The sequence below is a fragment of the Momordica charantia genome, assembly GCF_013281855.1.
Source record: "Momordica charantia cultivar OHB3-1 chromosome 6 unlocalized genomic scaffold, Mcharantia_2.0 BLBB01000006.1, whole genome shotgun sequence".
Taxonomy (NCBI): domain Eukaryota; kingdom Viridiplantae; phylum Streptophyta; class Magnoliopsida; order Cucurbitales; family Cucurbitaceae; genus Momordica; species Momordica charantia.
The window spans coordinates 10,113,393-10,135,210 of NW_028275164.1; the positions used below are offsets into that span (position 1 = coordinate 10,113,393).

General features: G+C 34.8%; 1 non-coding gene across 1 annotated transcript; it reads left to right on the top strand.

Moving 5' to 3' along the window:
• Positions 1–15,076: 15,076 nt before the first annotated feature.
• On the top strand, positions 15,077–21,515 carry LOC111020761 (uncharacterized). Its single transcript, XR_015791256.1, has 7 exons — positions 15,077–15,303; positions 15,779–16,105; positions 16,196–16,387; positions 16,491–16,679; positions 18,556–18,997; positions 19,115–19,612; positions 20,630–21,515. It is a non-coding gene; the product is annotated as an uncharacterized LOC111020761 (transcript).
• Positions 21,516–21,818: the final 303 nt, after the last annotated feature.

Consider the following 21,818-nt stretch of genomic DNA (forward strand, 5'->3'; position numbering starts at 1 on the left):
CTTCCTTAGTGAATATTTATCGAATTTACCGAAGAAATAGTGAGAACTGTCTCTGGAACTATCCTTCTCATGATAAATTAAGACAACAAATATCACACATAACTTATCTTGTATCTTAGAGTTCTATACGGTTGTATCCATTTCGTCCTGGACAAGATCTTGAATTCATGAGAGCTTTAGAGAACATAAGCCATTTGAAAAATTCTCATAGAACCGACCCAATTCTACTCTCACATAGGTGATATTGATTAAGAGTAATCTGCCACTACTCCTCTTGTAATCAAGATATCAATATGACCTTAACATCAACAGATTACACTCATAACATCATAGACATGGGATGAAACTATAAGTTTCTTAGTGTGTCAACTATAAATTATCCAGCCAGTTTGCCTATTGAACATAGATCTTGGGATCTCCAGTCAACTAGGTTAGGTTACCACCAGATATTTCATTTCATAGGCTTTAGCCCTATTTCCCTCGATGTATAAGCAGCCTGCTCTCTTGACAATCCTTTCGTCAAAGGATCTGCAACATTCTCTTTTGATTTTACATAATCAATGGAAATTATTCCATTAGAGAGCAATTGCCTAATAGAATTATGCTTGCGTCTTATGTGTCGTGACTTCCCATTGTAGACATTATTCTTAGCTCTCATTGAGGCTGCTAAGCTGTCACAATAAATACATATGGCACTTACAGGCTTCGGCCACAATGGAATATCTTTAAGGAAATTTCTAAGCCATTCTGCTTCACTACAACAAATTCGTCTTTTTATGACGGGCATTGCCCGACATTAACAAGTAACCATGTCGGTCAGTGACAGACATCTATTCGAGTGTCCTTGTTTCTTTTTCATGACGGACAGTTTTAATGTCGGGCATTGCCCGTCATGTAAATCTTCTTTTCCATGGATAACAATGACGGACGGTGACCGACATCTTTACGAATGTCCTTGTTTCGTTTAATTTTGCATGGCGGTTTTTACCCGTCATTATATGTGCGACAATGTTTGTACATCATCGTTTGTGCGTCATTGTTTGTACGTCATCATTTGAGCGTCATTGTTTGTACGTCATTGTATCTACGTCTCGTATGTGCGTCGTGGAATGACTATATTTCATGACAGACATTGACCGTCATTATTTCGTAAATAATTTAATTAAAAAACTAGTTGGTTGCCGAGACGTGGCTAACCAACTATATTTCCTTCAGACCTATGATAATATTTCAATATTGCAATTAAAATTAGCTAATTAATATGCAACTAAAACTCTTAACACGTTCATATCAAATGCAATATCTATTCTAAATCTTAACTCAAAAACTAGCCTTAGACTCAAAACACACAAATAATAAAAATTACAAATTTCAACATGACCTCTCCACTTTAGAATATATATATAACTCAAAACTAACCAACCATATATCTCCTTCCAACCTAATCGCATAAAATAATATCTCAATATTATTGCAACTCAAAAATTAATATGTAACTAAAACTAACTATTTCAATATCATGATCTATTTGAAAAACTTAACTAAAAAACTAACCTTTAGATTCAAAACACAAACAATAAAAAAAATTACAAATTTCAACATGACCTCCCCCACTCTAAAATAGAACTCAAAACTAACCAATCAATATATCTCCTTCGCACAGTTATTGACACAAAATAATATCTCAATATTATTGAAACTCTCAAAACATAATATGCAACTAAAACTAATTTCAACACCATGATCTATTCTAAAAGTACTTAACTCAAAAACACTTAACTCAAAAACTAACCTTAAACTTAAAACACAATTATTTAAGAGTTGATCAAACAAGTACAAATTTCAACACGACGTCTCTACTTTAGAATAACTCAAAATTAACTTGGAAAACAATAATATACTACATTCAGCAACAATCAAACACTTCTATATTAACATCCTTCTACACATAAACAAATGGGACCGCTCGTCCCTCAAACAAAACTACATTCAGCATAACAATCCAAACTTCTATATATTATAAACAAAACCAAATATTTCAAATCTGCTAAGTACTACTACAGAAAGTAACCCGAACCAAATACTTACATCAAATAAACAAAAGTAATGAATCCATCGGTACTACACAAATCATCCACCAAATGATGTCCATTCTATTCGAACTTCGTCGATTTCTTCTTGTTTGTAGGCTTTTTTTGTATTAAACTACAAAAAAAGAAAGATAATACTGATTAATATAAGGATAAAGCATATATAAACACATAAAGGTATATGATAATACGTACAAGTTCAGTTATGGGAGTTTAGGATTCCACACTATTTCTCGTATATACTTTTGCAAATAGTACCCACACTCGATAGAACCTAGTTGCCGAGGACACTACATATAGAAAATTTGAAAAATAACATAGTTATGAGTTAACAAAGGATTTCAATGCAAATTTGAGCATATTTAAAATGTAATCAAATGTAAATTTATCTTCACATGTTTCCAAATTGTAGTACTGCGACAATGTTAAATAGAGTGTTGAGCTTGCCACATTTTCAATGATCTAAATAACTTGAAACATTGGAATGACATAATTATAAAAATTATAACTATAAGAGTTCAAGGCACCTACATGTTTATGGTTCCCTTATAATTTTCTTCAATCTTACTTCTTAGAGAGTCCAATACATAAACACAATTCTCTTGAAGATGTATAACAAACAACTTCCAGTGAAAACTATTAATAACCAACATAATAATATTACATTCATGGATGGATAAAAGAAACTATAAATAAGTAAAATCAAGTTAAATTGCTAGCTTACCCGCCATTACGTGGGATGAGTACTATTTATTCCAAGTTACTCACGTCTAACCTGTTGGCTAGATCTAGAACAAGTTTCTTGAGACATCATTTGTGGTACAATGTTGTCCGGATCAACCACCAAGAACTTATTATGTGTCTCCTCCTCACATTCATTCCAAAGATACCTAAACATATAATTGTAAAACATTAAACTTCATAGTTAGTGAAGTTAAGATATGAAATAGATTTAATATACTTACGCGATGTACGTGAGCACACACATATAGCCTATTTCAATCATCTCGTAGTATTGCATGATGTCATCACGTGTTAAACTAATGATCTTCTCCCTTCCAAATATGTAATCATCGATATTGAATTCATTACATCCTTATTGTTCATTGAACGCACGACATATTGATTTAGGAGTTTAATAGTCATGTGGACATCAATATGTTCAGATGATTGTGTTCTTGGCTTGGATGTTCGAGGAGAAGGAACCATTGACAAAAAAAATTACAAACAACATTTAACAAACGAAAAGTTAAAACTTCACTCAAGTTAGAACAAGACATACCTTTTTCTCCTCATTTAAAATTACTAGTTGACGAGGCCATGCCATGAAGCTACCAATGGCACTATGAATTGTTGGACTTTGAACGTCATCATCAAATATTGTGCCAACTGCAACAATGTTCTCCATTGATCCAATATCCAGATGACACAGTTTTCCCTTAGAAAATTTAAAAGCAAAATGTTAAATGTTATGCACAAAAAAGCTAAGTGTCGTGTCCAAAAACAGTAAGTGTCAAAACTAAAACAAATTAGTTACCATCGTTGGTTGTTCATCCGGGATAAAAACTTTAGTAGGTGCATTGACAACTTCCTTCCCTTTCTCCCTTTTCTTTGAGACATTACTGACTTTAGTTGTGGATTTTTTTTATTGTAAGCTCTGAGTCTTCAATTCGGATTGGTCTTGAAGTTGCAATCCCAAATTTTACTTCCTTTTGGCAACATTAAAATATAGGAATGGTGAAATAAACTCACCTAATCCCCTCGCACGGCCTCTATGTTTGGGGGTGTCTAATGCTTCAATTAAAACATCTTCGCCCTTGTGAATTGTAGCCAACTCATCCTATCACAAATATTTATCATCATATTATCATCTAAACATCCCACTTTCGAAATCTCATTGAAATAAAAAACATAGAAACTTACAATTCGAGCGGCACATTCTTTAGTGGCAACATCAAAGTATTTTTTGTCATCCACGATTTATCCAGTACTAAATTTATGAAAGTTTAATCTACAAAAAAAAAAACAATGGTTAAGCTTGTGTACTTTGTCGGATTCTTAAGAAGCAAAATAGAAATGCTTAAGAAACAAAGGATTGATAAGGTGGGGTGTTTAAAGTGGTACCTAGTAAACATGGAAGGTTATGAAAGAAATAGAGTGTATCAAATTAATTAAATTAGTGAAAAGTTAGGTGAGCATGATGCTTTAACAAAATTCATAAGTTCTTCAACTCTCTCATAGTTACACTCACAATAGTTTTGGGTTTGCTAGCTTACAGTTATTTCCCCGAAAAAAAAAAACATTTCTCTCTTCTTTTTCTTCCATTGGACTTACTGCTTGTTCTTTCGGTTATTATACATTTCACACCCACAGCCACACTTCAAAAATATGTTGGAGGTTGCCAATTCATTCTTTGAATGATGGGAGTAGAGAAAAGTTTTAATCAGATGAGAATAGAGAATACATTTCACACACATTCTTCTTTTTATTTTTTGTTTAACAACAGCAGCCGGCGGAGGAGTTTTTGGTTTTTGGTGGGCTTACCTGAAAGCGTCACGTTACGAGAACCCAAATTTTACTAGTGCAGACCCTATCCTTAATACCCTTCTTTCAAAATCCCTCTATAACTCTCTTTCTCTCATTTTTAAACATGAGGGCAGGGACGGGCAAAATTAAAATCTTGAAAAAAATCCTAAAAGTTCTCTTTCCCCCGCCTTATACATCTACCAGCTTCCTCCTTTCTCTTTTTCTTATTGGTGGGTTTACAGCAAAACTAAACCTAACACACAGAAGGAGAGAGACAGTAAAAGAACCATCTTTTCTTATACAACTTTCCCACTTTAGCCAAATCTAAAAGTTTTTTTCTCTCCGTTACCAACAAACAAACAAGATTAATGGAATGTGTGTGAACAAGATTAATGGAATGTGTGTGAAATGGGTCTTCTTCTCCCTCCAACAAACAAGATTATCTCATTCCCTTCCCTTCTCATCTAAACTCAATCCATTTTTTTTTCATTCGTGAAACAGGGCACAACAGAGAAAGAGAAAAAAAAAACTAGAAGTTATAGATAAAATAACCCAAACTCAAACCAGAAGAAAATGAGAAGTTACCAAACTAGAAGGAGACGAAAACGAGCAAATACTAGGGAAGAGAAGAGAAGGAAGAATGGAACCTTCGATGTTGTTGCCACTGCCTAATATATTCGCTCGTCGTCGCCGTCACTGCTGTGGGCAAATCGCTCCTCACCGCTAGACCGTCGCTCGCGCTACCGTACGTGGTTCTTCGTTGGCCTTCCCACAGGAATAGAGTTGGGTTCACAATGATGGTAGAGAGAGTTTCGCGTGCGGCAAAGGGAGGTGGGAGGCAAAAAAATATCGAGTGTAAAATTTTGCGTGAAATTTTGAAGTTAGGGTTAAAATCACACATTATTCATGTCGGGCCTGGCCCGCCATTAAAACTAAACTTACAATGGCGGGCTAGGCCCGGCATGGATACTTTAAAAAATAATAATAATAAAAATTGGCGAATTTTTTACCTTGTCCGACATGGTTTTGTCCGTGTTTTTTTTTTGTCCGACATCATTTCCTCCGTGTTTTTTTTTGTCCGACATTAAAACCAAGATTTGTTGTAGTGCTTCTTCTCCAGCTTTATCAAGAGCTATAAACTTTGATTCCATAGTAGATCGTGCTATACACGTCTGTTTTGAAGATTTTCATGACACAGCTGCTCCACCTAAGGTAAATATATACCCACTGGTTGAATTAGTCTCCATGCTATCAGAGATCCAGTTAGCATCACTAAATTCTTCCAGTACAGATTGATATTTCGTATAATGCAATCCATAGTCCAAAGTGTACTTCAAGTACTTTAAAACTCTGACTAACACATTCCAATGATCATGCCCGGGATTGCTAGTGTATCTTGTCAATCTTCTTACTGAATAGGCAATATCAGGTCTTGTACAATTCATTATGTACATTAAACTACCCACAACTCTAGAGTATTCTAGAGAATATACACCTTCACCATTATTCTTCTTCAACTTACAATTTGGATCAAACGGAACTACTGGCTTACTCTCAAAATGACCAAATTTTCTCAACACTTTCTCTATGTAATGAGATTGAGAAAGTATATATCCACTTGGATTTCTTGTTATTTTGATTCCAAGGATAACATCAGCAAGACCAAGGTCTTTCATATCAAAGTTGGAATTCAACATCCTTTAGTGGAATCAATAACACTTCTAGTTGTGCTCATTATCAACATATCATCCACATATAAGCAAACAATGACGCAATCTTGATCTATGGTTTTAACATAGACACATTTATCACACTCATTTATCTTAAATCCATTAGATAACATAATGTGATCAAACTTCTCATGTCATTGTTTTGGTGCTTGTTTCAACCCATATAGAGACTTGACAAGTTAACAAACCTTATTTTCAAGTCCTTTTACAACAAACCCTTCAGGTTGTTCCATATATATTTCTTCATCTAAATCTCCATTTAAAAATGCAGTTTTTACATCCATTTGGTGTATTTCCAAATTTTGTAAAGTTGCTATAGCAATTAACATCCTTATAGATGTAATCCTCGTCACTGGAGAATAGGTATCAAAGAAATCTAGCCCTTCTTTCTGACGACAGTCTTTAGCTACTAAACGGGTTTTATATTGATCAATAGTGCTATCAGCCTTTAGCTTTATTTTGAAAATCCATTTACTTCCAATTGGTTTACTCATAGGAGGTAAATCAATCAACCCATGTATTGTTTTGCAAAATGGATTCTATCTCACTATTGATAGCTTCTCTCCAATAAGGTGTATCTGAAGATGACACAGCTTCTTGAAAATTTTGAGACTCCCCATCTATCATATATGTTATGAAATCAGGTCCAAAGGAAGTAGCTTTCTTAGCTCTTTTGCTTCTTCTAGGTTCTATCTTAGGTTCCTGATCGTTTTGACCTTTCGAAAAGCTAGCCTCATGATTCCTTTTGGTACCATTACCTTTCGGTCTTTCTTCTTTAAAAGGAAATATATCCTCAAAGAATTCAGCTTCAATAGATTCCATAATAGTATTGTTATTAATATCAGGTATTTTTGATTTAATCACCAGGAATCTATAAGCAGCACTATGCATGACATAGCCTATAAAGACACAATCAACTGTCTTAGGTCCAAGTTTTGTCATTTTTGGTAAAGAAACTTGTACCTTTGTCAAACACCCCCACACTTTGAGTATTTTATATGAGGGTAACTTCTTTTTCCACACTTCATAAGGTGACTTATTATTCTTCTTATGTGGAATTTTATTTAAGATAAAATTTGCTGTAAGCAAAGCCTCCCCCCACAAATTATGTGGTAAACCTGAACTATTTAACATGCAATTAATCATGTCCTTTAAAGTTCGGTTCTTTCTTTCAGCTACACCATTTTGTTGTGGTGTATAAGGTGTTGTAGTTTGATGGATTATACCATTAACTTCACAAAATTCAGAAAGTGACGATGATTCATATTCACCACCTCTATCTGATCTAAGCACTTTTATTTTCCTCTCAAGTTGAGTTTCAACTTCTGCCTTATATGTTTTGAAAACATCTAAGGTCTCATCTTTACTATGTAATAAATATACATAGCAATATTTACTACAATCATCAATGAATGTGACAAAGTATCTCTTACCACCTCTTGTGGGAATACTTTTCAAATCACATACATCATTGTGGATTAAATCAAGTAATTCATTACTTATTTCCACAGACGAAAATGACTTTCTAGAAAACTTTGATTCAACACAAACTTCACATTTGTGTCTATTATCAATGTTAAAATTAGGCAATAGTCCTACACTTACCATTCTTTGTAAAGAATGATAATTGACATACCCTAGCCTAGAATGCCATACATCACACAACTCAACAATATAAGTAGAAGAGTTGTTATTATTATTGTTGTTCTTGGGCACTTGTGCCAGTACATTCAATTTGAATATGCCATCATTTAGATAGCTCTTTCCCACATACATACCCTCCTTAGTCAGAATAAACTTATCTGACTCAAATACAAGCTTGAAACCATTTTTATTGAGTAGGGTTCCTGACACAAGATTCTTTCTAATCTCTGGCACATGCCACACATCAATGAGGGTAAGTATCTTTCCAGAAGTCCATTTCAGTAGGACTTTTCCTCTGCCTACCACTGAGGCTGTTGAAGCGTTTCCCATGTACAGTTTATCACTGCCATCTAGCTTCTCATAAGTGGTGAATAATAATTTATCCCCACAGACATGCCTAGTAGCACCAGTATCAATATACCAACCTTTGGTGTCAAAGGCCATATTTACCTCAGAGATGACAACAATTAAATTGTCATCTTCCACAGTGTTGGCTGGTTGTTGGAGCTTTGTCCCTTCTTGTGTCTACAATTTGCAGCTATATGGCCACTCTTGCCACAAACCTAGCAGATTGCACGAATGCGCTTGTTAGCATCATTCCTTGGCCCAAGATTCACATTCTTTGTCTTGGCGTGATTCTTCTTGGGATGACGCCTTGAAGCTTCAGCAATATAGGCATTAGCTTCAACTTTACGTGGCTCTTTGTCTCCCTTTCTGTTGTCCTCTTCAATGCGGAGTTTCACAGTAAGATTCTCCATGGACAACTCATTTCGCTTGTGTTTGAGATAACATTTGAATTATCTTCAAGCAGGAGGCAATTTCTCAATCACAGCAGCAACTTGGAATGGTTCATTAATAACCAATCCTTCACTTTGCAAATCACTGATGATAATTTGCAATTCTTCCAATTGGTTGACTACCAACTTGGTATCAACCATTTTATAATCTAAGAGTTTTCCAACAAGGAATTTCTTAGTACTAGCATCTTCCAGCTTATACTTCTTGTCTAATGCCTCCCACAATTGCCTTGAAGTATCAAAGGCATTGCAGTAGACATTATACAAGGTATCATCCAGAAAACTCAGGATGTAGTTGCGACATAGAAAATCTGAATGCAACCACGCTTGTTTGGCAACTTCAGTTTTAGGAGTGATTGCTTTTAGGGGAGTAGTTGGGCATACCTTCTAGGGTGGTGAGGTAGAAGATCATCTTGACAACTTGATGAACACCAAAACTTGATCAAAATAGTCGAGGCACGCTTCAATAGTGCTGACCTGAAGACAATTATTCACCCTGCACAAGTTGCTAGCAGACTACAGCGATCGTCTCAGCAGGATACAACGACTGACTCCGGTAGAACTGCAACTTCGAACTACTCGGATCTGGCAGAACTCTTAGACACTTGCTCTCAACACAAACAAGAACTCAAAAAGAAGAGAGAATTCTTGTGAGAGGAGGACAATACTCAATTGAGGTATGTTTGGATATCTCAAAATGAACAAAACCACAACTATATATAGTTGTCCAAACATGTAACTTATTACACAAAATTAAACTCATATGTAACATTTTTGCATATGTTACATATGTAACTTTAACATGTATAAAGTTACACATTAACAAAATAAAGAAACAACTTTTCCATTGAAATAAATAACTCCAAAATTAAAAGAATTAACCACAAACATATTCACAACGTATATGTGAATAAGTTTCTTTAAATTACACTATCTTTCACACCTTTAAATCCAACACCAATTTCCTCCATGAATTTTTGAACCATTTTTGTTAGTGAGGTTTCAAAAATTTACGTTTTAAGTTTCTAACATACCTAGATTGAAAGTTTGTTGTTCACATACAAAAATATTGAGTTAAAAAATTCATAGGCGTGAAGGTGCACAAATATTTGAAGTCAAATTTATTGATGCAAGAATTTGGTTCTAGTTTCTAGCGTCGATACCTTCAACATACACTTGCACATAAAGAAATCTACATAACAGTGTGGTGTTAAGCCCAACACACTACAATAACTAAGTTAGCAAAGAGTCTCGTTAAAAGAAGTAAAAAGTAGGATTTTGTCAATGTACCTCGAGTTCTAATAAGCTTCTCATTTTATTTATAGAAGAAGTCTCATTAAGTTGGTTCAGGTGGACCGACTTGACCGAATTTGGATCAGCTCGGATCTGAGTGGTTTGACTCAAGTGGCTCGACCCATATCTCTTTCATATATAGCTTTTAACTCAGAAATTTGATGAGGTAATTTCACCCGTAACAATATCTATTGTTAAAACTAAGTGTTTATGTGCATTTTGGCATGGACATAGTTTAATTAGTAAAAGATATTGTACTTATCTCTTTAGAAGTCGAAAATTTGCCGCCTCTTGTTAAATTGAAAAAGAGTATTGATGTCCACACAAAAATTTGAAGTCACATGCTATACCAAGGGACTTTTTTTTAATAATGTAAAAAAAACAAAAAACAAAAAAACAAAATAAAGCAAGTTTAAAACTATTTTCAAATGCAGAGTAGCTAAATCATGTACAATGTACACGATTTAGAAAATTCATGAAACTCACGTCCATCGAACGCGAGTTTCATCTGATGTGGCTCCAACAGTGCACATGTGTGTTGTAGGAAATCGTGTGCAATCCCAAACTCGTGTACGATACACTCGATGTACACGAGTTCCATCTCCACCCCACCCCTCCCTCACCTCTCATTTTTAAACCAAAAACCCTTATCCTCTCTCTCTTCCTCTCCTCTCTCAACTCAGCCACCGTTGCACTGCCATTCGTCGTCGTCGCTGCCTCTATTGTACGGTTTAGAACTCTTGTGTGCAAGTATACACAACTGTTAAAAAGATCGTATCCACAGGGATTAACTAAACAATTCAATATTTTACTTAAGAAAACAAATAAATTAACAAAAATATTTTGAACATGAAAAACTAAAGGACATCAAACAAAATAGTGCACCATTAATTTGCTGAGTAAAAACAAAACAAAACCAAATAAAACTAAATCGATTATAGGAGAATGCGCAGATAAGAGATCGACTACTGGTTTTTAAAGGGTAAGGGGAAGAATTTATGTGACTTTTTCTGGACTCGCGTAAACAATGCTACTGCATTAATGTAATATACTGGCCAAACAGACATGGAATCTTCCCAGATTTTATGCTATTACGTTTTAGGGCAAACATGACAGCATATCAGCACAGTTTATAGCCTTACTAGGTGAGATTTATTCCTAAGTACCCACGCTCTAAACTCATGTAGATCTAGCACGAGTTGAAGTCAAACACTCCTTATTACAATTTTCCAAAAGCTAATAAAGAGACATTCCAATATGTTGGCCAAGCACATTGAAAATCAAATGTTAAAAATAACTTCAACTCAGTATATATATCATTAAAGCCAAAGCAAAGTTTACAGCCCAAGAACAAGTTCATAACATCCTCCCCCTTACAATAAACTTAGCCACGCAATGTCATACATGAAAATGGAAGGAGAAAATACAAAACTTGTGCACTAAAGAGTACAAAAGAAGAAGAAGTTGTCTTCTTTGGTTCCTCTCCAAGTGTCTTCCCTTTTCTCTTGTATTGTTCTCTCTAGGGTTTGATGAAGAATGAATGGAGGCAACCTTGAAATGTTGCTTTTATACCAATCCTTGATTTTAGGACAACGGATAAAGTAGGCCCCAGCTCAGAATATCAGGTGAATCTGCGTTTTACTCAGTAAATTCTCAGGTAAAAATATGTCGCTATCAACTCTGTCTTTTCTGTATTTTTCATTCCGATACTACAGCATCAACAATGCTGCATCAAAACATTAAAAGTTAGGTCATTCTTCATAACTCTCAGCATTATTTTCAAAAATAAGGAGGATGGTGAATTTATAATATTCTTTGCACAAAATCAATGTAGATTGGGTGTTGGTAAGGCTATCCTTAGCTAATTTATATGAAATTCTTGCACTCTTTTAGAGAGTTATCAGCCTCCACCAGCAGTCGTCGAAGGTGATCTTATTCCTCCCTTTTTTTGTTTTAGTTATATTTTAGTACGATTCCTAAACTTGTAGTTCATTCAGTCATCACATCAAGTTCAATTCATTCACCGAATTCATTACCACAGCTATCACCTATTGAGGTAATACAACAAGATATGGATGATATAATTCATCATCCATCATCGCATATTGCTACGCCTCAACCTTGTCGTGGAGCTCGCTTGAGAAGATGGCCATCATGTGATATATGAGTTTTTATCGATATTTTATAATATTTCAGTTTATTTACATTTAAATCAACTTGTGCACTGAACTTTTATTAATGGATTTGAACTTAGTTTATCATTGAAGTTAATTTTTATTATAATGTGGTACATGAATTTAGTAGACAGAACTTTTATTAATCAACTTGTGGTACATGAATTTAGTTCACAATTCATCCAGCAACAAAAGACTGAATTTTTTTTCTTAATTTTTTGCACAAAAAAGAAAAAAAATCAAGACAAATCGCACTTGGTATTTAATTTAGAAGGATATATATATATATATATATATATATATATATATATATATATATATATTGTGGAAACTTGTGTACAATGTACACGATGATTTACCTCAAATCGTGTACAATGTATACGAGTTCCCTCAAATCGCGTACAACGTACACGATTTATTAGTCCAACTGGCCAGCCACATCAGACTCAAGCGGACACGTGTAACTCGTGTACATTTTGATTTTGACCATAACCACCCTATTTTTGTCAATAGTTTTGGAATGTACCCTATTTATGATTTATATTATTTTATTTCACATTTTTTTTTAATTTTGGTTTCTAATCTACCTTAAATGTGTAATTTATTTTTTAAATTATATGATTTATAAAATTAGCCCATACCAAGAGATGGATATTCTAGGTAATTAAGTAAATTAATATAAGATGTCATAGAAAACAAGTACAGAAATGTGAGGTAGATTTTTCTCCAAAAATAGGCTCACAAAATGAAAGAGAAAAAGAATACGATGTAACCTAAATGTCAATGCTTCTCCAAGATTTAGGAGTTTGGCTTGATTTGCTCACACATGATCTATAAATGACATAGAATTCTAAGATTCATATTCTTAAATTCTTTATATAATTTATATTAACTTTGACCGTTCGATATTATAATTAACTAGACTCTTTAATAAAGTTGATTAAATGTCATTAAAAATATTTTAACAAATACAGAAAAATAAAATCAATTATCAATATTGCTAAACTCGAGCATTATTATGAGTAAAATTATCTTACAAAACTCGCGTAAATTGAAGTGCTTAAATTGAAGTTAGACAAACGACATGGGTCAAGCCACCCAGGTCAAACCATCAAACTAAACTAGACTTGAGTTGACCTAAATTTGGTCGAGCCAGTCAACACGAACCAACCCCTAAAAGACTTCCTATTTAAATAGAAGGAGAGACCTAGGGTGCGAGTACGCTCTTACAACCCTACACTTTTACTATCAAGTAAATATTATGCTAACTTAAGCATTAGAATATGCTGGACTTAGCACCAAACCCGTTTGCAGATCTCTTGTGTGAGTGTTGGATGGAGTTATCAATGTAACGAAAAAACGAAGATGAACAATACATAGGAAGCAAGATAAATGTTTACGAATGAAGAACTTTTTTTGTTTTGTTTTGTTTTTTTTTATTACGATGGAAGGATTTGATGGAAGGATTTGATTTATAAATGAGAACTAGTTACACATATTTATAGTGAACTAATAAAACTGACCACTAAGCCACTACCCTTGAGTTTCTCTCCGATCAACACCATCATGCCACTAAACCATTATGCCCAAACTTTCTCCTCAAATTTACATCCACTAACCACTACTTCTAATAAGTGTGAAAGTAACTACCCACTACTCACTAACTCCTAAAATCTATCAAGTACTAACATGATAATTAAATAAATTTGCACTAGTTTTTAATACTCCCCCTTAGTGCAAATGTACGGTCAACAACACTAAGTGAACTTCTGAGTTCTTCAAACTTGGGTTTGTCAAGCGCCTTAGTAAATATGTCTGCAACTTGCTCCTTCAAATTTATGTTTTGCAATTGAATATCTTGTGTCAGAACTTTCTCTCGAACAAAGTGAAAATGTATTTCAATATGCTTTGTACAAGCATAAAACACGGGATTCTCTGCAAGCTTGATTGCACTTTCATTGTCACAAAAAATGGACACTGGATAGTCCAAAATAGAGAATATTTCTCTCGTAAGTCTTTTTAGCCAAATACACTCTTGAGTAGCCATAATAGCGGCTACATATTCTGCTTCACAGCTTGAAAGAGCAACAGAGGTTTGATTTTTACCACACCATGATATGGCCCCTGAACCTGTATTAAAACAGTACCCCGATTGTGGAATATCTGTCATTGACATTACCGGCCCAATCAGCATCAACAAAACCACTCGACACAAAATATGTAGCTTGTTTATACAACAAGCCAAAACTCAAAGTGCTCTTCACATATCAAAGAATCCTCTTTACTGCAATTAAATGAGCTTCACATGGTTTTTCCATAAACTGAGCAACGACACTTGCAGAGTAAGAGAAGTCAGGTCTTGTGATAGTCAAATAAATTAAACTACCAACAAGTTGTCGAAAAGTTGTTGCATCTGCCAATAGTTTTCCTTCTGCCTTAATCAACTTCAAGGATGGCTCCATAGGAGTAGTCATTGGCTTTGACTCTTTCGTACTAAAATTATTCAATAAACTTGCTGCATATCCTTTATGTGAGATGAAATATCTCACTTGACCTTTCAATCTCCAAACAAGGAAACACCTAGCTTCACCAAAACTCTTCATTTCAAAATGAATAGATAAAGTGTTGCGTCCACACAACTGTGTTGACAACACGTGCAAGTATACACGATTCGTCGGTTGTAGTATGTAACTGGATCGTATCCATAAAGATTTTTTGTTGTATTTTAACGATAAAAGCAAATACCAACATAAAGATTGAGTATGGATATGGTCTAGAAAAATAAAATCAAATAATAATAAGAGAACATAAACTTGCCAAGACCATAGTTTCGAAGTAATAACAATACTCTGTTAGTGCTGACCTTTCCAAAGCCAAGTACTTTCTGCACCGACTCACTGATAGTTATTGCCGTTCGAGTACTGTGGTTATGCATTAGCGTTATCTTCTGGGTGAGGCTGAGTGAGCAAGCTGGAGGTGGATGAAGATGCGTGATTCCTTGGTACGGATTTAAGTCTTAGATAAATGATTTCTAGCAGAAAAGGAATGGGTAATTTATCGTTGTATTTATCAGTATCGATTTGCCATTGTCTTTTATGCCACCTTATTGTGGGATTACGTTTAGAATCTACCCCAAACTAGAGCTGTTTTTTCTTCCCCTTTGTTTTTCATGATAAGAAATAAAAAAAAGAACTGTTTTCTTATAACAAAAATAAATTGGAGAGAGAACATACCTCAAATTAGAGAAGATAGGAACGTGGTCCTTTAGAACTGGGTTATATGACTGGTTTTCATTCCTCAAATGGAAGTAAAGGTGTTGAGATCTGCAATTTCATGGAATTTTAAATGCTTATTTCCTTCTGTTCCTAATTATTTGGAGCTAAGAGTGAGTGGGTTTTTAAATGGGTAAAGTCTTACATTGATTGATGATTAGTTGTATTGCCTATTCCTTGCGTTCTATCAAACAAAAAACTGTTCTATTAGATTCGAATCAGCACATGAATTTGTTCTCTTTGAATTTTCAGCAATGTATCAGAAGGTGTATCTGCCTGGCAGTTGCAACATGAAAGAGAGACCAAATTACCTGGCTTGGACATGTAAAATGGACCGTTTTCTTGCCAAGATTCTTACTGAGCAAGTAAAAGAAGGAAACAGGGTTGACGGCACTTGGAAGCCTGCTGCATATTCAGCAGCTCTTAAAGTCTTGAATGAAAACTTTGGTGGTGGTTTAACTAAGTCGATTAAAAACTTGGAAAAAGCAGTTTCAAATTTTGAAGGAGCTTCTTGCTCATAAGGGATTTGAATGGGATGAGGCAAGAAAGATGGTAACTGCTGATAATTCCCACACTAAGGTAAAATATCATCCCCTTTGATACGTTAATTATTAGTTTGCTTCAGCTTTCATCATGTCTTGCATTTTCTTAATTTCGTGTGATTTATAGGCACACCTTAATGCCAGACAATTCCGGGAAAAGTTTATTGAACATTATGATGAATGGTGTATTATCATGGCTGATCAAGCAATACCGACGTTTTCAGATGATGGTGCTGAAGTTAAAGAAATCTTGACAAAAAGTAAGCGAGACTCTTTGATTGTATTAGACGTTCAGAGCAGTGATAAGCAGGAAAGAAATTAAGATAGACTAGTCATATGGATCGTTACCTTGGGAAGACTCTCGTGGAATATGTGACGACGAGTTGTAAACTTGATAAAACTTTACAACGTGGGGTAGTTGATTAGCTGTTTCAGCTTTAAGTGAGAAATATGGGCCCGACTTGACAAAAGAGTACATTAGAAATAGGCTTAGAACTTTGAAGAAACAATATCGTATTCTGAAGGAACTTCTTTCTCATGATGGGTTCAGTTGGGATGAGACAAGAAAGATTATCGTTGCAAATAACTCAGTATGGGATGATTATATCAAGGTAAGTGGAAAATTTCAGCATTTGCTTAATAGTGTGAGTGATATTGTTTTGTCATGCATTCGATCATGTTCTTTGAATTAATAGCGTCAAACTTCTATTCTTGTTTCTTTTTTTTTTTCCCTTTTGTTTTGAGGTTAGAAATATTTCATAACTAAAGAGATGTATAATAGGAGAGAAGAAAAGATATTCTACCTCACACTCATAGCAAGGTGATCACAAAAGTAACTTTCTAATTGGCTTGAATGGGAAAAAATAATGGTTACAAAAATCTCTATGTAAAAGAGCACCACCTAGCTAGGAAAAAATTGTCTTGTCAAAATCCATTTCTCGTTCTTCTCAATGAAATATGTTGGGTTCCTTTCAATCTAAATCTCCTAAAGAGTAATATTCAACCAAGTAGCCTTGGTCTACATCCTAAGAACCAAAAGTAGTATGTTTTTCTTTACTCTTCTTTATTTTTCAGATGAGAAACCATACATTTTATAGATGATATGAAATTACAAAATGAGGGAAGGAAAGTTAAACCACAAGCCAAAGAATTTTCAAGAATTCTTCCAATTGGCACAAAGGTAACAAAGATTGTAGCTGTAAGAAGGTAAACTTTACACTATGAAAGAGCTACAAGAATTACATGACCCAAAAAGTTATCAAATGGCTTTCTATGCTATTGAAAAACCTATTGTTCTTTTCAATCCAAAATCACCTCAAGTATTTTTCTCTTAAAAGATTCTTTGATTTATTTTGTACCGAAGTCCCCAAATTGCTTTAATAGTATTGATCAACAATGTTTTAGCTTTACTCTTTTTTTTTTTTTTGATATCCATGAGTGTCTGGACCAGCTTGCGCGCACCTCGACTAATCTCACGAGGCAATCACCTGACCCTATAACATTTGGTGCCAGAAAACACATAGGAATTACTAATTCCTAAGGTAGGTGGCCATCATGGGGTTTGAACCCATTTTAGCTTTACTTTTGAATCTATTACCACAAAACAATTGGAAAATATTGTCTTTGGATTCTTTGCCAAAAACCCATGAAATATTTACTGTCATTGGTCCTATCCTTCTTCATTCAGGAGACACAATAACTAGAGTTTAGAGCAAATTCCTGAAGTTCTCTAAAATCATTATATATCATTATGGAATTTCTTCAAAACTGTCATTGAGCAGGTAACTGGAAATTGGAAAATGAGTTACATGATAAAATGGGGAAGAATTAATATATTAAATCCTTTTGCAGCAATGGAGGTTTTATCCGGTTTGGTGGTCTCCTTTAAGAAAGTTCTTGTTTTTAGTAGGTGGTCATCTTTTTTGACTCTTGGTCTTTTACAAAGATCTTTTCAGTTCGGTTGAAGCATGTTGCAGATTTTGTAGCTTGTAGGATTTGATTTTGGTGGCTTTGGTTAGTTGGTTTTCAAGTGGTTCTTCTCAGCCTTGCTAGATCTTTCCTTGGAGAAATTCGATACTTTATTTATTTTTGGCTCTTGTAATTTTTAGAGATCTTTACTTTATCTGTTTGGTTGTTTGTTCTTTTCACCATCTTTTGGAGTTCTTGAATATTCTTCGATCTTTTCATCTATCAATGAAAAGTTTTTTTCTTGTTAAAAAAAGGAAAAAAAAATTAACATCCTGTACGAGGGACAATCAATTTAATCGAGTTAAATGGTGAATTGTTCATTGATCACCCATCATGCTGCTTGTAAAATTTCTGCTGCTCTGATCTCATTTTTTTAATATGATCTAAACTACACTGGATAGGTACTATTCAATGTACAACTGATCATTTCAATGATACTTCCTTTTCTCTGTATCTGATGCATTCAATCTGAACTTTAGCTCCGGAATAACTATATGTTATTATTTTCTCTGTGCATAGGTCAATCTTGAGGCCAGAAGCTTTCGTGGTAGAATTTTTGAAAACTATGATCAACTTTGCATCTTCTTTGGATACTACAATATGGAGATTTTTGACTTCCACGTTGCTATGTATGATGGAAAGAATGGTTGTGAAGGGAATCCCTTGAGGTGGACAAGTGAAATGGACTGTTGTCTCAGTGGAGTCCTCGTGGAGCAAGTGATTCTTGGGAACAAAAATAGTAGATAATGAATTCAAGACTGTTGCATATAATGCAGCTATATTGGCTATAAGAGAGAGGTTTTCTCTTCAATTGACAAAAGATCAAGTTAAGGATCGTTTTAAATCATGGAAAAGAGAGTACTTTGTGCTGAGGAACCTCTTAGACCAAGGTGACTTTGAATGGGATGATCAGCGAAAGATGTTGGTTGCAAAGGACTCAGTATGGGATGTGTCTGTTGAGGTATATAACATTTCAGTTGGTTTTTCACTGGTCCATAGAATGATGTATATGATTTTTCTTTTCTTTTTCTTTTCTCCTCGGACGGTGTTCAAATGGTACTACGTACAATTGAAACAGAGAAACCCAGATGCTAGACTTCTTAGAGGGACGGTCATTGAGAATTATGATGAATTGTGTATTATTATTGGGTATGACAATCCATCTGAAAGTTCTCTCAATCCTGCTAATGTTAATTTGGATTTAACTGCTAATAATGAAGCTATAAATGCTGGAGTTGTATGCTACAATCAAAGTAACAATGCAGCAGAAAAAGAAAATTTCATAACTTGGACTGAGGAGATGGATACCTGCTTATCGAAGCTGCTAGTTGAGCAAGTGGTTCTTGGAAACAGGATTGAGGAAACATTTAAGACTGCAGCTTACACGGCTGCTCTTACAGTTTTAAATGAGAGATTTGCGTTGGATTTGACTAAAGAAAACATTAGAAGCAGGTTAAACACATGGGAAAAGCAGTATGGAAGAGTGAAGTTACTCCTCTCCCATGATGGGTTTGAGTGGGATGAGAGACACAAGATGGTTGTTGCCAATGACTTTGATTGGACTGCATACATTAAGGTATGTATATATCGTTTTATCTTTCAATATGGTCTGATATTATTCTTTGGATGAAAAATCATCTTTGTTAAGATAAATGAAAGAACAAGATAATGGCAATACAAAAACATGAGTGAGTCCAAATGAGACGAACCCAATCACTGAGGCTTTGTGAAGAATCAAAACTTAAGAAAAATTACAAGATAATTCTGATGGGATGCCCAGAAAGGGCATTAAAGTAGGCCAAACTTTACAGCTCATCCCATTACATAATGTTATTTTGATAGCTGTAGAGCATGTGTCAGTGAGATACATTCTTCTCCATTGTGACTTTCTCACAAGTTAAAGGGTCATTTTATGTTTGTTGGGTTACTAAAAAATATATGGTAAATTTAATATTTTATAGATTCCTAACCCTCCCACACACCCAGAGGTTTAGAGAACCTTTTGCTCTGATATCATATTAAATTACTAATGAATCTAAAAGTTTAAATTGATGGGTTACCGTGAATATAATCCTTTATATGTGTATTCTCTAGTTAGTTGAGATATCTTTGAAATCAACTGGTGAAAAGAGAGCCTTTTGGATATGTCCAGTTTCAACTCTGTGTTTGACGTTTTGTTGGAAGGAAGTTAATTGCATTTTCTGAGTATGTAGACTGAGAAATTTGTTCTTCACATTTTGATTTAAGTACGTAAATCAAATGAGATTATGTCTGGTTCTTTGTACTCTAAATGGTCACATTTCTTGTACTATACCAAAATTAGATTGCTTAACCATGGAGTAGGGAGGGTTTTTGTTGGAGGATTCAGAGTTGATGAACAGGGTTCATCTTATCAATTTAATCATGCAATTTCCTTAATTGATGATGAACGCTGGATTTTATATTTCTTCTCATCTAAAACCTCTTATTAATGTAGATGTTAAATTATAACTTTTACTTTTACCATTCTTTATTGTTTTTCTGTTTATTGATTTTGGCTAAGGACATGTGAAATATTGCACATTTGCTCATTGCTTTTCAACACACATTCCAGAAACACCCCGATGACCAGGACTTGCGAGCAAAATCGATCGACAATTACAATGAGCTGTGTATGATTTTTGGCAATGAACAGAGAACTGGAGGATGGTCTATTGGTGGAAAACACAACAAAGACCGTGGTTTGAACGACCAGGACCATACAGTACTCCGAGTTGGGATATCGGACGATGCAGCAGAGAGTGGTGATAGTTCTAGCGGTGCCGATAGCATGGAGGCTTCATCTAAACAGACACGGACTAGACCGTCGTCCTCTTCGCATTCAAGAAAGTCGTTAAAGTGAAGACGCAATAGTGACATCATGGTGCAAATAATGAGTTCAATGGCTGCTAATGTCGCCCGGATAGCTGATGCATTGGCAGATAGCAGAAGGCCAACCTGCACAGATCAAGTGTTCGAAATTGTTCAAACCATGCCCGGGTTGGACGACGATCTCATCCTCGACGCATGTGAGTTCCTCTCCCTCGACAAGAAAAGGGCAATGATGTTTATGAAACTGGATGAGAGGTTGAGAAAAAGGTGGCTACTAAAAAAGTTGTGCAGTTAGTTAGGCTTGAATATAAGATCATTATGTTTCTTATTGATATTTATAGCTCTTTTAAGTTATAGGATAGAAGAAAATTTTAGGAAAAAATATTTTTTTGTCCGGTGTCAATTTAGTCCCTAAGTTTCTTATCCTACTTTGTTAGCGATCAGTGACTTTGATTGGATGAATTCAAGGTTGCAGAAATGCTATAGGCTAAATTTATGGAAGAAGGGGAAATTGAGACAGCACTTTTTGTGTAGCTTATTGCTATTATAACTATGGGAGAACCATGAATTTTTTATGTACAAATGAAGGTGCCAGGGTCAACAGGTCAATCTTTTTGGCTCTTCTAACATCTTTTTTGTATATCCAAATGCAATGTGTGAAGTGTTAAACAGCGACAAATATCTCAAGTTGAGGCAATGATTGAGTTCAAAACATTGAGACAAAGGTACGCCTTGCCTGTGGGAGGGTAGCCCCGACTTCGGTTCGACCTCCTAACGAGAATTGAGGTTTTTGCGTAGGTGTCTCATCCCAACACTTGCTTGCTCTGAAAAAAAACAAAAAAATGTAAAAAATTTGGGCTTGAATTTAACAATGCTATAATTTGAAGTTTTGTATCTTTAATAGATTATTCAATACTATGTTTGATAGATTA